Here is a 21,322-nt window from a genome sequence, read left to right on the forward strand (position 1 = left end):
TATCTAAGTATCTGACATGAAGGTGCAACTCTTGAAAGACTAAAAAAATATTTTTTAGGAGAAACTTTAGAGATCTGTACAGACTGGAAAGCAGTGGAGGTGATTATGTATTGGCATAGACATGAGTCTAGTAACAGCTTTTGCATAAACACAATGCAGTTTGGGTAGTATCCTCAGTGGGAATATGATTCTGTCTCACAGACAACACAGCTGAATGAAATGCTAGCTGCATGTGCACACTTGGCAACATGGGTATGTTTGGGCAAGGGAAATAAAGAGACTCATCAGAGAAGATACAAAAGCTCATAACAAATTCTCAATGGTCACTACTGACTGGATGACACTACCAGGACTGATGGAGTATGTTCTTTGCCATCTACCCTGAAGCTGGGAGAGAACAGGGTTATTCTTCTTCCCACACATTAGTTCAATTAGTCCATAGACAGCTTGGTCATTCAGATTTTGCACAAAGAGCTTCACACAAAACAAACAACTTTTTCTTTATTTCACATCTGCTTCATATTAAAAGCTTCTTCTGATCCTTCTAACACTGTATTTGGGAACCACTGAGCTATGTATAGGATTGTAATCCTTTCCAATATCCTTTAGAGAAAAAGTCCTTTTACTTGGTAAATAGAACATATGAATAATGAAGAATCAAAGAATACTATAAAATAATTAAGAAGTAGTTCAAAGATGCTTATTTACAATGGAGGAAATTAAATATGCAAATACATTATTAGCACAGAGGTAGTTAGCAAACAAATGAGTAGGAAAAAAAAATTTTGCCTTCTAATTTATCATTGTTTAAAAGACACCTGTGAGATCTATCTGGAAAACAACAATGCTGAGAAATGCAGATGGTTGCATTTTGCCTTCCATCAGTAATTACTTTTACACATTAATTACCTGGGAAGAGGGGGCAAAAAATGTTTCCTGTAAGAAGAGAACATGATTTAGATATATATAATGCAATTTACATAGAATTTAACTACTTAACTTAAATGTCTAATATGTATAATTTAAATATTTAAGTTAAATGGCTTAAATGACAGAAAGATAACTTTCCCCCATGCACCTCTAATGCTTCATCTGTTTTCTGCAAGCAAGAGGAACTGACAGAAATTCCACCTAGAAAATCTTTTCATGGAAAATTTGCCCAGTTAAAGAGTCTCCTAGACTTTTACTATAGTGCTTATTTAACTGTTCATAGAATCATAGAATCAAGCAGGTTGGAAGAGACCTCCAAGCTCATCCAGTCCAACCTAGCACCCAGCCCTGACCAATCAACCAGACCATGGCACTAAGTGCCTCATCCAGGCTTTTCTTGAACACCTCCAGTGATGGCAACTCCACCACCTCCCTGGGCAGCCCATTCCAATGTCAATCACTCTCTCTGTGAAGATCTTCTTCCTAACATCCAGCCTAGACCTCCCCCAGCAAAACTTAAGACCTAAGAATTTCACACCTGAGAATCATACTATATATACTTAGAAAAAAATCATTCCATCTACTTGAATGATTTTCAGAAGAACATAATTGTATTTTTAAGCCAACTGTTGTTAACACTTTTTCACATTTCAATCAAAATAGTTTCTTTGTCTTCTAAGATCTCAGTATGGAGATTAATTTCTTTTGCACAGTCTGATTAGGGTTAGCGGCAAAATTCCTTGACTTATAAACAGTGGTTGGAAGTCTTTCCATGATCCTAAGCAGGGTCAGCACATCGTATTAGTCTCATGAAGTCCAAAGAAATGTTAAGAAAGGCAAGATCACAGGATCCTGTAAAAATCCATCCATTCTCACATTAAACTTAATCTTTGAAAGCATGATTCTGTTTTTGCCTGCCCTGTTCTTAAAGAAAAAATACCAACCCAAAACTGGATTGAGCCTATTGCCTGTAAACTTCAAGGAGCCTTTCAAAAATGGAAAGAGAATGGCAAGGATGTGTGCTGTTAAGATGTAATATATAAAGTCCATTTAATGCATATTTAGCAAGCAATAAGAGCCATGTGAGGATGGTGTTTTGATCTGAACTGTGAGTATAAAGGATATAAGCAGAAGAAAAATACTGAAGGTTCTACAAGTATTTGCAGGAGGCATTTAATAGTGTTGGGTTTTTTAGTGCATTTCAGGGGAAACTTTCTGCATGACTACATTAGGTTGGTTTAGCAATAGGCTGTTAAAAGCCAGGAAAAAATGAGATAGCAGTTAAAGAAAAACAACTGCATGAGGATATTTAAGATAGCAGGTCCATGCATACTTGAAAACAGATTATTTTGAGCTCACTAAAGCAGCCAGATAAAGGAGAAAGGGAAGTATTGAGATAATTGTTTTCAGATGAAAATAAATATTTGTCAACTTAAAGAGTTAACAGAGGGGGTTCAAAGTCACAGAGAGGCATGACAGAGCTTGGAACACAGAAAGGAAAAAAAAATTCATCATTCAGAAAGCAGAAACTATACACTTCTTATATTTGCCAAGTCATTACTTTGGTTTCTAACTTTAGAAGTTCTTTCAAAACACTTTTATGTAGTACAGACACAGTGATCTGAGAGGATTCAACATACATCATTCGAGGCCAAGGCTACATCATGTTTCCTTATTGTAGGTGTTTTACATCTTCCACATTCTATATTAATAGAAGAGAGGCCAAAGACAAATAACTGGTGTTCTCTGTCTTTATATGAGACAATCTTCATTTAGCTTTATATTTAATAAAAGTGTCTTTCATATATCTCATTTAAAAGTATCTTTCATATATCTCATTAAATCATCTTATGTATCTCATCATTTGAGTTAGGTAGTGGTAGTAATGAGGATGGTGGTAATTTCTTTTTAGGAGAAGCCATAAGAAGAAATTGACAGACAGGCCTTAGTTGATCAGAAAGCCTTTCATGCCCCTAGGAGCCTATGTATCTTTCAGAATTGGGTGTTACTAAATGAGATTGGCCAGGTGTGAAGTGATGAAACAGGAAACAAGGTGTGAAACATGACTGGACCAGAGTATTTGAGACGAATCAAAAGAGTTGTGAATTTCATCTCTGTGATTCCCACGAGTATGGAGGAGATATGGGAAAATGAGATAGGAGGTTTAGCAACTTCTGGAAATGTAGGCTTTTAAAACAAAAGGACATGAAGTAAAATGAGTTTTGCAGTCTTTCCTGTTTCTTGCTTTCTACTTTCCACAAAATATCAAACCTTTCTTGAGTAGAAAGGCTGGTGGGGAATATTTGCTGAGAACCATGGGTACTAAACTCATCTCAGTGTGACACTTGTAATCTTTTTTTTCCACAAGTATTCAATATATCCACAATTATTTTTGGTTTGGTTGTTTCTTTTTAAGAGAAGAAAAGAAAGAAAGAAAAACATTTGCAAGAAAAACAGTCCCTATTTTCAGAAATAACATTTGCTGGCAAACAAGTACAGTGTGTGCTCTAAAACAGTTTAATACAATATATACTGAATTACTCCTTGAATTGCCAGCTTCCAAAAGAAACAAGTAATAGCTCAGAGGATGAAAATTACTGACCCATTCTGCTGATTATATATATTTATTGGACGTTGTGCTATAACTGTGCCAGACATGGAATAAGCCAGCTCTTAAGTTTCATACAAAACCCCCAACCAAACAACAACAACAACAAAAAAAATACATCAGTTTTTCCAAGTACAGTAGAAACATATTTTTCATGGATATAAACACATTTTGCAACCTTTTCTTTCTCTCCTTTTCTTTTATCAAAGAAAAGGTACATAGCAGGGTGTCTTGTAACAAACTGTCTCTGGAAATTGCAGCAGAACATTCTATATGCCTAGTGGCCATTTAATTTAATGGGATTTTTATTAGTGTACCCTGACTGGGTTATTTAAACCACAGGGGGCTTTGCAAGTAAAAGCACAATTTGAACATGGAGGGGGGAAAAAAGGAAAAAAAAACTGGCAGCAAACCCAGTTTGTTTGCTTTTTTTTTTTTTTAATTAAAAATATTGCACTTTGATTCACATGTTAAAAAGCTCTTTTTCCTAACGTGGTGAAATGTGACTTCTGCTGAAGTATAAACCATAAGCCAATCCTTTAATTGCCATTGCATAGCAGTACAATTGTGTCAAGAAACTCAACAGACTTTACTGCAAAAATTCACTGTTTTTGCACCTGGGACTATGGTCTACATCTCCACAGTTCTGTGCTATCTTTGCACTATCTTTGCACCACGGTTTATATCCCCACAGTTGCATGTGTTATCTTTGGACCATCTTTGCACCATGGTTTATACCTCCACAGTTCTATGTGTCATCTTTGCACCATCTTTGTACCATGATTTATATCCCCACAGTTAAATGTGTTATCTTTGCACCTTTGCACCATGGTTTACATTCCCACAGTTCCATGTGTTATCTTTGCACCATCTTTGCACCATAGTTTATGCTCCCACAGTTCCATGTGTTATCTTTGCACCATCTTTGCACCATGGTTTATATCCCCACAGTTCTATGTGCTATCTTTGGACCATCTTTGCACCATGGTTTATATCTCCACAGTTCTATGTGTTATCTTTGCACCTTTGCACCATGGTTTACACTCCCACAGTTCTATGTGCTGTCTTTGCACCATCTTTGCACCATGGTTTACATCCCTACAGTTCTATGTGTTATCCTACTTGAAACATTTCTATTTACTTATATTTTCACATTCTAATTTCTACATGTGGGGGCAGGAAAGTGGATGCACATCAGTGTCCACAGTAATCTGAAGTACCAGTCAATCAAAGCAATCTTTAGACTTCTACGTCTATTTGACTGCTCTTCCAACAGAACTGACTCACGTTCTGTGATCAGTTTTACACTTCATTGATAATTAATTCATTAATAATTTAATCTTGCTTAAACTATTACATTAAGGTTTCTTAAATGAAGTGTCACTATAATGTAAAATCGCAGTTTTGCAGCATGGAGATTACAGTGGCAAAAAAAAAATTATCTCAAGGAAACTAATGTTTTATTTAGAAACACTTCTAAGGATCATCTGAAGTTCAAGTTCTTCACAGAGAGAGTGATTGGCATTGGAATGGGCTTCCCAGTGAGGTAGTGGAGTTGCCATCCCTGGAGGTGGTCAAGAAAAGCCTGGATGAGGCACCTAGTGCCATGGTCTAGTTGATTGGATAGGGCTGGGTGATAGGTTGGTCTGGATGATCCTGGAGGTCTCTTCCACCCTGGTTGATTCTATGAGTCTATGTTTCTATGATTCAAAACATCTTTCTGTACTTCTCTCAACTGAAAGCAGTTGACATTGTACATGCTGTAAAGCACAGCTTCTGTTTTGAAGAACTTGTGATCTAAACAAACTCTGCCACTTGCAGGAAATAGTTAATCAGAATTAAGAATAAATGGTATCAAATCTATAGGATGGATAGAAAAGGTCCCAATCAGGAATATGGAGCAAAGGGGATGCCCTTGGGATGCTACTTAGCAGTGCAGTAATCTTTTAGCTCACATAAGAAAAATTGGTAAGAAGCCACACAGCAACAATCTACATTTAAAGAACATTATCAGGGTTATGAGGGCAGGCTTCTTAGAATTTCATGCTGCTACCAATAAAGTGTTGCTGTATTTTGGAAAAGCAGCATCAAACACCTAGCCTCCATGAGGAAAAATGGAAAGCTTGCAGTGCTGAATGAGCTGCACTATTTTCACAAACAGAAGGACTGAAGAAAAACAAGTCCCTAAGTAATGTGCTATGAATACATCAAATACTGCTAATGACCAAATATTAAAGACATTTATTGAACCAAACAGTCCAACACAGAAGATGATGACTATTCATTTGTGGACTGTCTGCATCTGTGAATAGTATTTCAAACACACATATATAATATACTCTATCTGATTTTATTCTGTACAATCAGAAGCTAGACTTCCTCTTCACATCAAGTGTGTAAATTCAAACACATGGGCTATTGTAGTGAGCTTTGTCATTTCCTTCCTTCAGAAATAGAACTAATTAAGCAAAACAAGATCCAGTTGTATGTTTCAGAGGTAGGTTACCACTCCCCCATGCAAACAATGAATAATTAGCTAGAAATATTTAAAATGAATGATTTATTAATAGACAAACTGTAAATTGGTGGCTGACACTGCAAGAACTCACAAATAGTAACTTATAATTGTATTAAAGATTGAAGCAGAAATCTTTATTTGTGAAAAGATTTATGGTGAGAGAAAAGGCCTAAACTGACAATGAGTAGTGGGCATGCCTCTGAGCTCATTTCTATGAGATTAATTATACTGATGTTGGTGAAGGCAGTAGGTTTGTTTGTCAGTTAGTTCTAACCACAATTTGAGTAGAGATACAGAGCAATTTTACATCAAGAAGATTATGTGTAAGGGCCAGATGTCACACAAGAAAGCAAAGCAATGCAAATGGACAAAAGCAAGACTGAAATGTATCTTAAATCGTTAGGTTAAAATGAAAATAGGCTGTTCCAAGCTAAAATATGCTGTAAGTTTTCCATCTTAGTCTAGAGACACGATGAGCCTGATTTGATTAGAAGAGGGATGACACCAGTGACCAAATACAATGTTGTTGTTGCAACCAGAAGGGAGGAAAACAGTGTCCTGCTTCAAATTCTGCCTTACTTGATTGTATTGCTTAAAGAACTCCAGAACATGTAATTTATGCTGTGTGATTATTCTGAAGAGTTCACTCTGTATTGTAATGACAAAAACAACAGAATTCTGGAATCTTCCTGGATTACTTAGATGTTGAAAAATAACTTCTCCAGTGTGGTTCTTTTGAAGTTATGGGTGTGCAAGAAACTATGTGAATGTTTTCTGTTTCATTTTGAGAAAAGAAGGTCTCTGGCTCATCCTGGAATGTGAAAGCTAACAGGCTGACTCAGAGCCACATTGTGCTTTCTTACTTCTCTCTGCTTCCCTCAGTACAAACGTAATGAAAGATTTTGTCATGATGTACTGATCTAAATCTCTCCAACTAAACTAAATAAAAGGAAATCATCAGTAGGAAAAAAAATAATAATAAAAAAAAAGAGCCAACAACGTACAGAGCAGATTGAAAAGGAATTTGCAACAATAATTGAATACTCAGTTACAAGACACGGAGAGAATGGGGAACAGATTACTGCCAGTATACCTGAGATGCTCATAACTCAGGTTAGTTATTGAGCAATGTAAAGCACATAAAAAAACAACTGTAATTACAGATTTTAATACAGACTATAGACATCAGACTGTTAGATATTACAGGTACAGATAACAGATACTACAGATTACTTATCTTATTTTCCACAAATTACCACTTAGAATGAGTCAAAAGCCAGGTCTCCAATGATGCCACTCTCACCCAATCACAATCTATGGCTCATTTTCCCCTCAAATTCCTGAGTTTGGCTTTAAAACCAGGAGATTTTATGACACGTGGTCTCTCTTTCTCTCAGTGGGATTTTAACACTTGAAAATACATTAAGAATTTCTGTTCTCGCAAGAAGAATCATAGTAATTTTACCTCTGTGAAAGGCATTTATGTGCCAGAGCAGGAGTTAAGAGGAAGTTTGGTACTAGTGGAAATAGACTTGTCAAAGCAGAAAATCTGCTTTTAGCCACCAGTATTCTTGTTTTATCCAAGGGCTACAGCTTGCAAACTGTAAAATGCTCAGTTGCTTCATTTTTATCTTCTGATCATAAAACAGTAGTAGCAGCAACAACAAACAAAAAGAACAAATGAACCACCACCAACAAAAAAAAACAACCACAAAACAAAAACCAAACCAAAATGAAACAAAGGGAAAAGAAAACACCAAAAAAAAAAAAGACAACCTTCAGTCTTCCAATGCTCCTCTTCAAAACAATTATGTCAGCAGGGTCATATCAGTTCCAAGATAACCAGATACTGATTGCAGTTCCATAGAAAATGAATGTTATTAACTTATAATGATGTAAGAAACCCAGCATGCTAGCAAATGAAGGATATACAAATTGTAGGCTGGTCACCTCTTCAGAGCAGAAAGTCCTGACTGGGACTATTGCATCTTGCCATAATTAATTCAATGGAAAGAAGAAAGCAAGAAAAAAGGAACAAAAAGGGGGTCTGGCTGATGGACTTTCAGGACCTTATATTATTTCTTCACAGAGAGAGTGATTTGTCATTGGAATGGACTGCCCAGGGAGGTGGTGGAGTAGCTGTCACTGGCGGTGTTCAAGAAGAGATTGGATGAGGCACTTAGTGCCATGGTCTGGTTGATTGGCTGAGGCTAGGTTGGACTGGATGATCCTGGAGGTCTCTTACAATGTGGCTGCTTCTATGATTCTCTGTTTGTTTGGTTTTTTTTTCCCACATTTTCCCTCAGTTCTGGTCCAAAAAAGTAACCTTAAGACACAAATGACTGAGAACATTAATTTCTTCAGATAAACCTATCACCTCATCAGCTGTTTGGTGCAAGTTCACCTTAATTTACTCTGAGGGAACTTTTTGAATCATAGCACAATTCCCCGCACCCAAGGTTGGCTCAAGAATTCTGGTCATGCCAATCATTCAGCAAAAAACAGAGCAGACTGCTACAGAACTACCTGGTGGAAAAGATGAGCACAGGTGGGTAAACACTTTGTTCTTAGGAATGCAAAGAGAAAGGACAGGAAAAATCATCACCTGACTGTAGCGGTCACAGTAGAGTTCATAAAATGATTTCTCATTAAAGCAGGAATGAGCCTTTGATAATCTGAAATACTGAAAGTTCTTTTAGTGCTTAACTTTATCAGCAGGGATTATTGTGAAAATGTGAAGAGTATCTCTAGGCAGGACTGGAAAAAAAGCATAAGATAAGGTCAAGAAGATGCTTCCATTTTCCTAAATCATTCATAAATATTATGCTACAGAAGGAAGGTAGCTATGCAACTACTGAAATAAAGCAGCAATGTGGCCAGTAGGACAAAGGAGGTCATTCTGCTCCTGTACTCAACACTGGTCAGGCCACACCTTGAGTCCTGTGTCCAGTTCTGGGCTTTTCAATTCAAGAGAGGTGTTGAGGTGCTGGAACATGTCCAGAGAAGGGTGATGAAGCTGGCAAGAGGCCTGTTGATTCTATATGAACTATGAGGCCGTAATAACTGAAAGAATTTGGTGTCTACATATTTTTTTTTGACATGGGGAAAAAACTCACAGGATAAATGACTGAGATAACAAAGAAACTGGCACCATCCACTTCTATAAAAAAAGTCTACATTATTTAGAATGCAACTTATTTTGGTAACAAAATGTATTCACAGGTTGCCTACTAAATATATGTTTTGTGCTTCTTTGTACAAGCCGTGGGAGATATAGAATTCAGGATAATTAAAGTTATAAATGGAAAAATGTGTTTCTTGAAACTACTGAAGATTTCAGTGGAAGGGCTTAGATGTTTTAGATGCTATTTTCTTCATTTGTTGGTCTAGGCAGTGACTAAAGAACCTTTAACATTTTTCTTGCTTTTAGATCTTGGATCATTTATTGTAAAAACGCCTGTGGAAAGAAAGAACTAAGAACCAATATGACTAATTCCCAGAGGATCTGTTAGTGAGTATCAGTTCTCTCCGTTTTTTGGCCTTTTTGCCTGTTGACATTTATTGTTCTTTATAAAGCCATTAGGAAACTGCAAAACATAGCTTCTAGTACGCTGAAGGTCCCCAGTGACAGAAGACCAGGAAAAATCTGAAAAGGTGGTGTTTGGTGTAAATTAGCAGAGCTTGGAATCTAAACACTGTGAAAATATAAGCAGTGATATGTGAGACCTTTCTGGATCAGCAACTTCGCACTTATGCCAGAAGAATAGCACATTAACAGCCTAAAGATGTGTTTACTTATACAAATTAGGCAAGTTGGAGAAAACTGAATTGTCACATAATGCAAATTAATGTGAATGAAATGTAAAACAAAAGTAGCTTTTATTTGGCTAACACTTGCTAAAATTAATTGGAATTGGATGTGTAAAAACTGCTGTGACATGAATTTAACTATAGAGAACTAAAATCCCTACATCTCCAGATAACTAGGAGCTGATAAGGACTGCATTTCTAAGAACTCAGAGATCTCAGCAGAGAACCTATCCTGCAGGTAGTTTTCAAGTCAAAGAGCAGAGATATCCTTACTCGGCATCTGAAGCTTGATCAAAACTCTGCTTCTCTTTCAGCTCCACTGAAGGTGTCAGAAGGAAAAAAAAACAATAAAATCTTTCAGAATGAAGAATGGTTTTGTGATTAAGGAAGTATGCTGGGACTAGTTCCCAGACCTGCCACAGCCTCCCTGTCTGACCTTAATCTCTCTATTATTCAGTTCCTTATCTGTAAAATAAGATAGTAATACTTCTGTTCTCCCATTCATTGTCAGGCTGGTTCTCTGAACTGTCCAATTTTCAGAACAGCAACAGATTTCATCTGAACATGTTTTTGGGTCCTTCCACAACTGCAGTTTAATTCTAGGTGAGGTCACAGAGGTTCTTTTAATAAAAATAATGTTTATATATACATATATATATATAAAACTAAGTTGAGTTTTTGTGAATAGGATCATATCTGAAACCTGACAAAGTAACTGTGAAAATCTTTTATCTTAAACTAATTTAACTGCAGCACTAATTTGTATGTAAATGTAGATTAATCAATGCACACACACACAACAGTTACTTAATATATAAAAGAAAAGACATTGGTCACAAATTATCAGAAAAGGAATATGGAAGTGAATTTCACTGAACATCTGCAAGACTGCATCAACACTGGGTGAAACAGAAAAAGATGCCTGGATCATCTCCCAAGATGCACAAAACCATACCTGTCATGGGGGACATTAAGTACCAAGACAGCTGTTGGATAAAAACAGAACTAATCAAGCATGCATCATCACACAGGGCAATTTTATGATCCAGAAAGGAGAGGATTTCACTAGCCTGCTCAAGAAGGATTAGTAGGAATTGTGAGAAATAGTGACATTCAGTACCATTTGATCATAAGCTGCCTCAGTTTAACAAAGTGAAAAACATTCACCCTGAACATGTTTTATGAGGGGAAAATGAAGTAACTGAGATGGCAAGCTGCAATTCTTTCCAATGTTCAAAGGCCAGAGCAGCAGTGGATCGATGAGGACATTACTCCAGAAGCTTAAACACCCAAAATATTTTGTTGAAATAGATATTTTGGGAAGTTATGTAAAACAAAAGGTAGTTACTTAAGAAAAAACCCCAACTCAACAAACCACACACAGGAAGAATGTTAGAAAGAATAAAAGTAAATCTGTAATGGGTTAACAAGATCTACAAGATCTCTTTGTCAAAACTAAAAAGTGCATATCCTACACCGAAAACTCTGAGTGACAAAATGCCACAACTGATGCTAGAAAAATAGGGTCATGGAAGTGAGGAAGATGTCTACAAATCTAATCAATAAAAACAAGTGAGATTGTGCTCAGTGATGAATAATGAGTGGGGTAAAATAGGGAATGCTCTCCTAAGGCTCAGCTATCAAAAGTAAGAAAGTGTTAGTGCTGAACAAGATAGTGCTATGTAAGATTGTCCAGCTTTAGACAATTTGGAGGTAATAATGACCTTGAACACACATTCTAAGGCATTCAGGGACTTAGGTAACAAACTTACTGAACCACTTTCAATTGCTTAGCCACAGAGAATTAGAAAGTACATGAGAAAAGCAAACCTACCAGTGATCATAAAAAAGGAAGAGAGAGATTAATCTTTAGGAACCATATATTTAAGTCCATTTTTAGGGAAATATATAATATATATGCATATAAAAATTGTCTGAAGAAGCCTAGAATTTTATAGTACGGTTTGTAGAAAAAACAGACACAATAATTATATAACCTCTTCAGCCTCCTCACACTGACACCAGACCTGGCAATAAACTACAGAAGGTAGTCACTTTTTATTGCTATAGAACATAATGTTCCTCCTCTTTTCTTGCATACTGCCTGTTCACTCATTTGCATTCTCTGGCTATAGAGTAGGAAAGGAGGGACTTCAGGATATGACAACTTCCCAGAACTTTTCATCTGCCAGCTTGCTGTCAGAATAGATTATCAGCAAATATCCCTCCATTCCTTGCACTGGGTACAGAAATATTGTAAATATCTTCTAAGTCCATTCCTGTGTGGAACTGACACATCTGCAACAATTCATAACACCACAGAGTGGCTTTGGTTGGAGAGGACCTTAGAGATCATGCACTCTGACCTCCCTGCCATGTACAGAGACACCTTTCAACTAGACTCAGCTGCTCAAGACCTCACCCAATTTGGCCTTCGACATCCCCATGGAGGAGTCATCCAGGATCTACCAGAGCAACCAATTCCAGAATCTCATCACCTTATACTGAAGAACATTTTCCTAAGATCCAGTCTAAATCTACAGTCCCTCAGCTTCAAATCATTCCTCCTTGTCCTATTGCTGACACCACTACAAAAAGTCACTCCCAGCCTTCCTGTGGGATCGTTTCAGGTGTTGGAAGGCAGCTCTAAGGTCCCCACAGAGTCTTCTCTTCTCTTCTCAAGGCTGAACAACCCCATCTCCCTCAGCCTATCCTCATGACAGAGATATTCCAACCCTTGGATCATCTTTATGGTACTTCTCAGAACTTACTCCAACAACTCTGTGTCCAGAACTGGATGCAGTATTAAGTGAAATGGCAGTCATGAGATTTACTTAAAATGATCACATCTAATTAATTAAGAGATCCTTTTATATTTGCTTGTAATCCTGAAAAAAAAAATCTTTTTTACCTTAAAGTTCATGAGGATCAAAGCCCTGTTCTAGTGCCTTTAACAAATACACACAGTAAAAATTAAGGCAATTATTATGTTAGTTTTTATAATCTATAATGAGGGAAGTATTTAAAGCAAGGACCAGTAGCAGCAAGAGCCACTTTTGCAAGCTTAATAAGAAGGAAGAAAACAAAAATAGTCACAGCATTGTTTTGGTTGGAAGAGACCTTTAAGATCATCAAGCCCCACTGTTAACCCGGCACTATTGAGCCATTTCAGAACTCAAGATGTGGGAAGCAACTGACAGCCTGAATTACATTCTGATAAGCTTAGTAGATCTGTGTAAATTTTCATTCTGGTTAGAAATGAGACTTTTTAGGGATTATTTACATAATATCACAGAATTGGAGCTAGAATGAATTTCTCATTATAAGAGAAACACACAGTATTTCACAAGGTAAATATAACTATCCTGCTTCTCTTCTGGATGAGGAAGGATTAGGTGTATTTGAGTTGATTTATTCTTTAAGATGCATTGAAATCTGCTATTGCTTTTTCAAACATGCAAAATACTTCTGTTTTGTGTTAATCTGTTGCAGCTTGCCAGTCAGGCAGGTAAATGGGGATTTGTGACTGCAGAAACAATGCAACACTTGTTCAGGAAATACACAGACACCACCCGGATCCCTAACCGAAGAAGAAAGCTCCTTAATATATACTTTGCAGAATTTACATATTGTTTTCCAAGATTAAATTATTTTATCTTACTTTAAGATTAATTTGGTGAGCTGAAAAATCCTCAGTAGTGTATTGATTCTGTACTCATTCACCACTCCTCAGCTTCTGAGACGGGTCTGACTCAGGTGAACAATTAGCAAGTCTTAAGCATGTTGCATTTTCATCTACTATTTCAGCAAGTTTTTTTCTTCAGGCTTTAATTCATTCTGTTTCTTATTACACTTTTTCACACTGTACACAGATTTTTGAGGCTGTTTTAAGCAGTTTGCAACTTTTACATCAATAGCAATAAAGAACTCATTGCAACACAGAATCAATCATCTTTTCTATTTGTCCTTACTCCCCCTTTACACCACCTCATTTTAAACAAGACAGCTGAATCAGTAAAATTAACCACCTTAGCTTCACTGGTCTCATAAAACAGAAAGTTTCCACCCAGCAGCCTGATGAAAACAAAGTGCTTTGCAGAATGTAAGTCAGTCTCTAAGCAATGTCAGTCTGGAGATCTAGAAAGTATAAAACTATAAAGCCAAACTGATATCTCCCTCATAGTTACACAAACAGGCTACATCTTCAGTATATCTCCTTAAGCCAAGATACAGCACATCAATAGAGACCATAGACAATCTGGCAAGCAACAGACCAAATAATGTTAACTTCCACATTACAGTATTAACAAATTGGAATAGGAAGCTACATAAATCTGTTGCTGTCTACAACTACCTGAAGGGAGGCTATAGCCAGGTGGGGGTTGGTCTCTTCTCCCAGGCAACCAGCAAATGAACAAGGGGATACAGTCTGAAGCTGTGCCAGCAGAGGTCTAGGCTGGATGTTAGGAGGAAGTTGTTGCCAGAGAGAGTGATTGGCATTGGAATGAGCTGCCCAGGGAGGTGATGGAGTTCCCATGACTGGAGGTGTTGAAGCCAAGTCTGAATGGGGCACTTAGTGCCATGGTCTAGTTGATTGGCTAGGGCTGAGTGCTAGGTTGGACCAGATGATCTTGGAGGTCTCTTCCAAGCTGGTTGATTCTATGATTCTATGATAAATCCTTTTTCTCTCTGAGTTATCACCTTGCTTAGTTTAAGTAGACCTCCCTCCAAACTTTCTCAACTATAATCCAGTAACCATTTCTTCTCCACCTTAGTTTCCTCAATCTGTGAATTATGATGTTGACTGCAATAGTCAAAGCATTCCTTCTTATGTATATATTTTTGCAGAAATTAACCAATTTACTCAATCAGCTGCTTGAAAAATTACTTTTGTATTTTCAGCACGGTATTAAGTGCCATGAATATTGTAGTGGTTCTGGGAATCACCACTCCCCATACACACAATGAATTCACCCAGACTAGACTCAGCTGCCTAGAAGTTAAGGAATGAAGCTTTACATTCACAGCTTAGCACAATATACAAGCAGATATTTACAATATATTACAAATATTTACAGTTATATACAGTAATACACAAGTTAAATGTAATACAGAAACACAAAAACTCTCTCACCAGTCAGAGCACCCAGGAAGGGCTCCCAACCACACTTCCACCTTCTTTCCACCCCTCCTCTCTTATCCCAGAGTCTGCCTTACGTGCAAGATGAGTTGGAAGAATTGGCAAGAGGAATTAGAAGCAAAATGGTTAGTTGGGTTATGTGCAGGGTCAGGCAGAAGCAGTTAATACAGCAGAAGCCAGGGAGAGACTCTGTCTTATCTGTGTTTGTGTTCTGGTTTTTATATGTCTTAGCAAACCTATGAGTGAAATAGACAACATACAGTTTTCACAGACAAGAACCTAATTTCCCTCATTAAAATATTCCAATTAGCTTCAAACCAGTGCAGATATGAACCAGAAAGGGTTATTGTTTCTTCAGAAGTGTAGATGTCTGAGGTTCATTCACTTGGCACACTCATATTACCAACTTTGTACTGTCTAAAGTCAAGATAGCTCAGCCCACACCATTGCATCTGCTATTTTTTAAGATTACAATATCAATGGTCTACTTTGTGCTTGACAACAGGCCAGGTTGACCACTTGCAAATGTAAAGGGTGTTTTACCATGAGAAATCCTCAAGCTGCTCACAGATTGAGTAGGTCCTGTGTGAATTTGAGCAGTAAGTATTCTGAAAATATCACCCTTCAGTTCTGTTATGAATACTAGAACCTGAGGTATCATTTCCATTTTTAGTGACCATATTCCATTTTTAGTGACCATATTCATTTATTCTGCCTGATGACTACATCTGACAATACAGAAGTCACTGCCTAGCCATAAAAACATATCTTGAGATTCTCTTTTAAGTAGTGTTTTTCTTCTACCTGATTTGATTTCATGCAATGCACTTTCATTCCAATAAGAGTCAAGGAGAAAAAAAAATAGACCTTTTTTTCCTGCAAGGAAGCAGACTTCTGTTACACCACTGATAGCTCACTGAGCAGCAGACAGAATAGAACGCATGCTTTGGTAATGGCTGTTTTCCTGGTGCCAGCAGGGAAGCTGGACTTTGTAGGATTTAAACAAATTCAAGCAGAAGGATCTGGCCAAGGCAGCTAAGTACCAGTGACATGTACGTTGGTTGCTTGCATTTGGAAAACACATTTATTTATGCATTTAAAACTATTTTTAATAATCTATTTCTATGAAAACCAACTTCACAACATACTCTCATGAATGTGTGTCACCTACTCTCCTCAGCTGAGCCAGAAGACATCTTAAGTGTGTAGTTCCATGTGCTCTCACTCTACACAGAAGTGATGCAGCCTCTGTTCTTCCCTATACAGCCCTTTTTTTGATTCTTTGGCTATAAACAACAACTCATTCAGTCACTTTCCTAGCCCAGGAATGATTTTTTTTTTTTAGGCTTACAGTTTCCAGATCAAGAGGCAAGATTTCAAAATCAAGCTTTAAAATATCAACTCTAAGAGGGAAGTCTCTTGAGTGAGGATTAATCTGGAAATTCTGCTGATGATGGACGAGATAAAACAGAACACAGCTTGCCCATCTGCAACTATATTGGCTCAGTGATACTGACAAGAAGATAAATGTGTTCCTGTCACTAAGCTAGGCATGGTATTCAGAAGACACACAAGACACAGACTTCTGCAGGACATAAATGCAAGTATACAAAGTGGATTTTTCTGACTACATTCACAGAAAAGGTTTTCTTCTCAAGAGTTATGACTAGTAGGAATCATAGAATGGTTTGGATTGGAAGGGACCTCAAAGATCATCCAGATCCAACTCCCTGCCTCTGTCCCCAGCCTGTAGCACTGCTTGGGGTTGTTGTGGCCAAAGCGTAGAGCCCTGTACTTGATCTTGTTAAATCTTTTCCCACCCCAGACTCACCTTAGCCTAAGATCTCTATTATCTCTCCTTCTAGCCTCAGCTCTCTTTTTCTTAGGAGTTCACAGTGAAGGAGATTATGCTGCTGTGTAAGGGTTTGCTCTTTTGCCAGCCCTTGCTGATTCTTTCCCTCCACAGCTCCCTATTTCTGACTGGTCCTCTGTTCTAACATGGCTATCTATGGGCTGCCTGTGTTCATGCCCCAGTGGACAACCTACTCACTAGCCACAGCTCCTCAAAACCATACCTCCTCTGGCAGGCATCACCTCACAAGCTACATCTCCAAACACGTTAATTTCCACACATTTCCTCTGCTTCCTCCCCTATTTTCTCTTGAAACGTAGCTCTTTGCATTCCTGTTTGAATACACATCCCTTTATCAGCTGTGCTTTTAGCATAACTACAGTATAAATACACATGAACTGTAAACTGACCCTTCCTCTCAGACAGCAAGGATTAGCTCTGTACAACGTGTGCACACACTCAGAAAATCTCCACCCCTCACCCCTCCAAATAACTGTTGGGGTTAACATTACCACAGTCCCAATAAGAGCTCCTCACAAACTTCTCCACTTGTCCCCACAAAACACAAACCTCAGAAGCTTACCAGACTTGCTGTCAGATCTGTTCCTTCACCTGAGGGTTCAGCTTCTCCTGCTCCCCACGGCTCGGTTCTGCTGAACGGTCCCAGGCCCTCCAGAACTCAGCTCAAAGCATAGGCCCAGCACCACGCATGCCATGGGAACATGTCCCCCACAGCCTCGCAGGCCCGGAGCCCAAGAGGCCTCGCTCCTGTTCTGCTCTGGCAGTTTCCTCAGCTCCAGCAGTGGTATCATGTCCCCCACAGCCTCGCAGGCCCAGAGCCCAAGAGGCCTCACTCCTGATCTTCAGTGGCAGTTTCCTCAGCTCCAGCCATGGTAATGTCCCCCACAGCCTCGCAGGCCCAGAGCCCAAGAGGCCTCGCTCCTGATCTTCAGTGGCAGTTTCCTCAGCTCCAGCCATGGTAATGTCCCCCACAGCCTTGCAGGCCCAGACCCCAAGAGGCCTCACTCCTGATCTTCAGTGGCAGTTTCCTCAGCTCCAGCCATGGGAACATGTCCCCCACAGCCTGGCAGGCCCAGAGCCCAAGAGGCCTCACTCCTGATCTTCAGTGGCAGTTTCCTCAGCTCCAGCAGTGGTATCATGTCCCCCACAGCCTCGCAGACCTGGACCCCAAGAGGCCTCGCTCCTGATCTTCAGTGGCAGTTTCCTCAGCTCCAGCCATGGTAACGTCCCCCACAGCCTTGCAGGCCCAGAGCCCAAGAGGCCTCGCTCCTGATCTGCTCTGGCAGCGTCCTTGGCTCCAGACCTTCCACCACCTCAGCTTACTGCCTGCCAACAGCAACTTTCATTTCTCCATGCTAGTATTGAGGAAAAAAAACAGTGGGAAAAACCTTTTCTCCCTCTTCCCTCATGATCAAACTCAATCACCTCTCCTGATTTCATCTGCCGTTGTTCCCACCTTCCAACCCCTTTGGTGAGGTGAGAATGGGCAACAAGGGAAAACCAGCTGGAACTGGCTCAGAGTGGCTCAAGCTGTGCCCAGTACGGGCTGCTGCTGCCGCAGGTACAGCAGGAGAGGACAAGTGCCACCTCGGGGAGCCTGGGCACCTGCCGAGAGATGGCTTCTTTTAGCATCATGATGCCGCAGCAGACCAGATCTCTGCTTGTCCCTGCTTCTGTCTGAAACACAGCAGCAGAGGCACATCCACATTCAGCAGTGCATTACACACCATCGGTAGTGAAGGCATCATGGCAGAGGAAGGTGATAAATGCTTACAAAACCCTTATGCAAGGGAATTTAGTGCATTCACCCTCTCAAAAGCAGCAAGACGTGTATCCAGCTGGCCTGGCTAGTATTGCTGCCTTGTTACACAGGAGAAAAGAATTGGCAGCCAAGTCCTCACAACAGCCTGAGTCCTTTTGACTGGCAATGACAGTCTTTGGGCAGATCTTCTGTGACCTTTACTAGTCGTCAGCTGTTAGGGTCACGGTTTGGCCCAGAATCTTGCTTACTTCAGTCTCCATAGATCGTAAGCCACACTGCTTGCCTGCTGTCCAGGTAGGGTTTTGTTGGGTATTTTCTGTTGGTCTGGTTTTTTTCACCTGTAAGTTTGCAATACTTACTTGCACTTTGTTTTCTGTAGCAGCTAACAGGAAAAGAATTGATATATGCAATGAATGGCAGCTTTGCTGCCGTCTTCATGGTATTAGGACACAGTCCTGACTCTGACAGTCATCAGTGCTTTGATGTTTCCAAATGCAGCCATTTCAGTCTTGACATAATACGGTTCTTAATTTCCCAGATGGGAAAGCCCTTCTGGAAGCAATGTCTTATGGTTTCAGTAACAGGATGTTTAACTCTGTAACCCTTCTACCCCTTCTTTTGTATTTTAGGGCTTATGTTTCCAGACATAATAATTATAGAATCATAGAATGGTTTAGGTTGGAAGAGGCATCAAGGATCACCTAGTTCCAACCTCCCAGCCTAGGCAGGGATACCTCCTGCTAGAACAGGTCACTCCAGGCCTCATCCAACCTGGCCTTGAACACCTCCAGGGAGGGAGCAGCCACAATCTCCCTGGGGAGCCTGTGCCAGTGTCTCACCACCCTCACTGCAAAGAATTTCTTCCTAACATCCAGTTTGAATCTCCCCTCTGACAGTTTAAACCCATTCCTCCTCATCCTGTCATTACAAGACCTTGTCAATAGTCCCTCCCCAGCCTTCCTGTACTCCCTTTCAGATACTGGAAGTCCATTCCAAGGTCTCCGCAGAGCCTTCTTTTCTCCAGGCTGCACAGCCCCAACTCTCTCAGCCTGTCCTCATAGCAGAGCTGCTGCCACCCTCTGAGCATCTTGGATGCCTCATCTGGACTGTCTCAAACAGTTCCATGTCCTCCTTGTGTTGGGGGATCCAGAACTGCACCCAGGTCTCCAGGTGAGGTCTCAGGAGAGCAGAGCCAAGGGGCAGAATCCCCTCCCTTGCCCTGATGCCCACACTGTTCTTGCTGCAGCCCAGCACAGGGTTGCTGTCTGGGCTGCACTCACACTGCAAGCTCATGTTGAGCTTTTCATCACCCCAGACTCCCAGATCCTTTTCCTCAGTGCTGCTCTCAGCCATTTGTCAGCCAGCCTGCTTAGGACTGCACTGACCCAGCTGCAAGACCTTTCGCTTGGCCTTGTTGAATTTCATGAGGATGGCCTGGGCCCACCTCTGCAGCTTGTCCCGGTCCCCCTGGATGGCATCCCTGCCCTCTAGCAAGTTAGAAATGTTGTTGGAAATTTCCTCACTCTGAAACAGAAAAAGATATGGAAATTCCCTATCTTTGCTACTGCTGAAGTGCATCCTTAAGTGCAGCAGATGACACTAAATCCTAGCCAGCTTAGATAGCTTTCCAGACTGTTGGCATGGCACTTCGATGTTACCAGGTCCTGTGCCTCTTTCCTGCAGTGTCTGATGAAATGGAAATAGATGGGTCAAATGAAGGGAAAATAGCAGTTTGTGTTCCTGCAATCTTCTGCCATCAATTTTAAAGGAGCTCTCACACTTTTAATTTCAGCCTTTCTCATCCTATTTTGAAATAATGTAGAAAAATCAAGTCCCTAGGGGATATTTTGAAGGTGTTAATAATGTATAAGCCTGATGCTCACCAGCTATAGACTGGATCCTCATCTAGTGTATTTGATACAAATTTACTGACCTGAACCAAGTTTCCTTAAAATTACTGAGGATGTAGCTCAGAGACGTGGGTGAATTTTCAGGAGGCTGAAAATATCAAATGAACTCATGCTGCAAAACACCAAGGCTAGCTCCACTTTCCAGTAAACATATCTGAAACACACAAGCCCTGTGAGGAGAGGCTGAGGTAGATGGGATTGTTTAGCCTGGAGAAGAGGAGACTCAGGGGTGATCTGTTGCTGTCTGCAACTACCTGAAGGGAGGCTGTAGCCAGGTGGGGTTGGGCTCTTCTCCCAGGCAACCAGCAACAGAAGAAGGGGACACAGTCTCAAGCTGTGCCAGGGGAAGTCTAGGCTGGATGTTAGGAGGAAGTTCTTCACAGAGAGAGTGATTGGCATTGGAATGGGCTGCCCAGGGAGGTGGTAGAGTCTCTGTCCCTGGAGATTTTCAAGAAAAGACTGAATGAGGCACTTAATGCCATTGTCTGGTTGATTGGCCAGGGCTGGGTGCTAGGTTGGACTGGATGATCTTGGAGGTCTCTTCCAACCTGGTTGATTCTATGATTCTATGAAAAATAAATGAAATTATGTACTAATTAATTTTTTTTACTTTGCTGCTTATTTGGAGATTTAAATTACTTCAATGCAGACAACATTTTCTTACCTTCTCTGAATTAAGATGTCTTTCCTAAGCATCTGTCAGCAAGATTTCCTGGTATAGCCTGACTGCACTGTGAAGATTTGGTGACACAGTTGTTTTTGTACTTTAAC

This window comes from Pogoniulus pusillus, chromosome 28, assembly GCF_015220805.1.
Source record: "Pogoniulus pusillus isolate bPogPus1 chromosome 28, bPogPus1.pri, whole genome shotgun sequence".
Taxonomy (NCBI): domain Eukaryota; kingdom Metazoa; phylum Chordata; class Aves; order Piciformes; family Lybiidae; genus Pogoniulus; species Pogoniulus pusillus.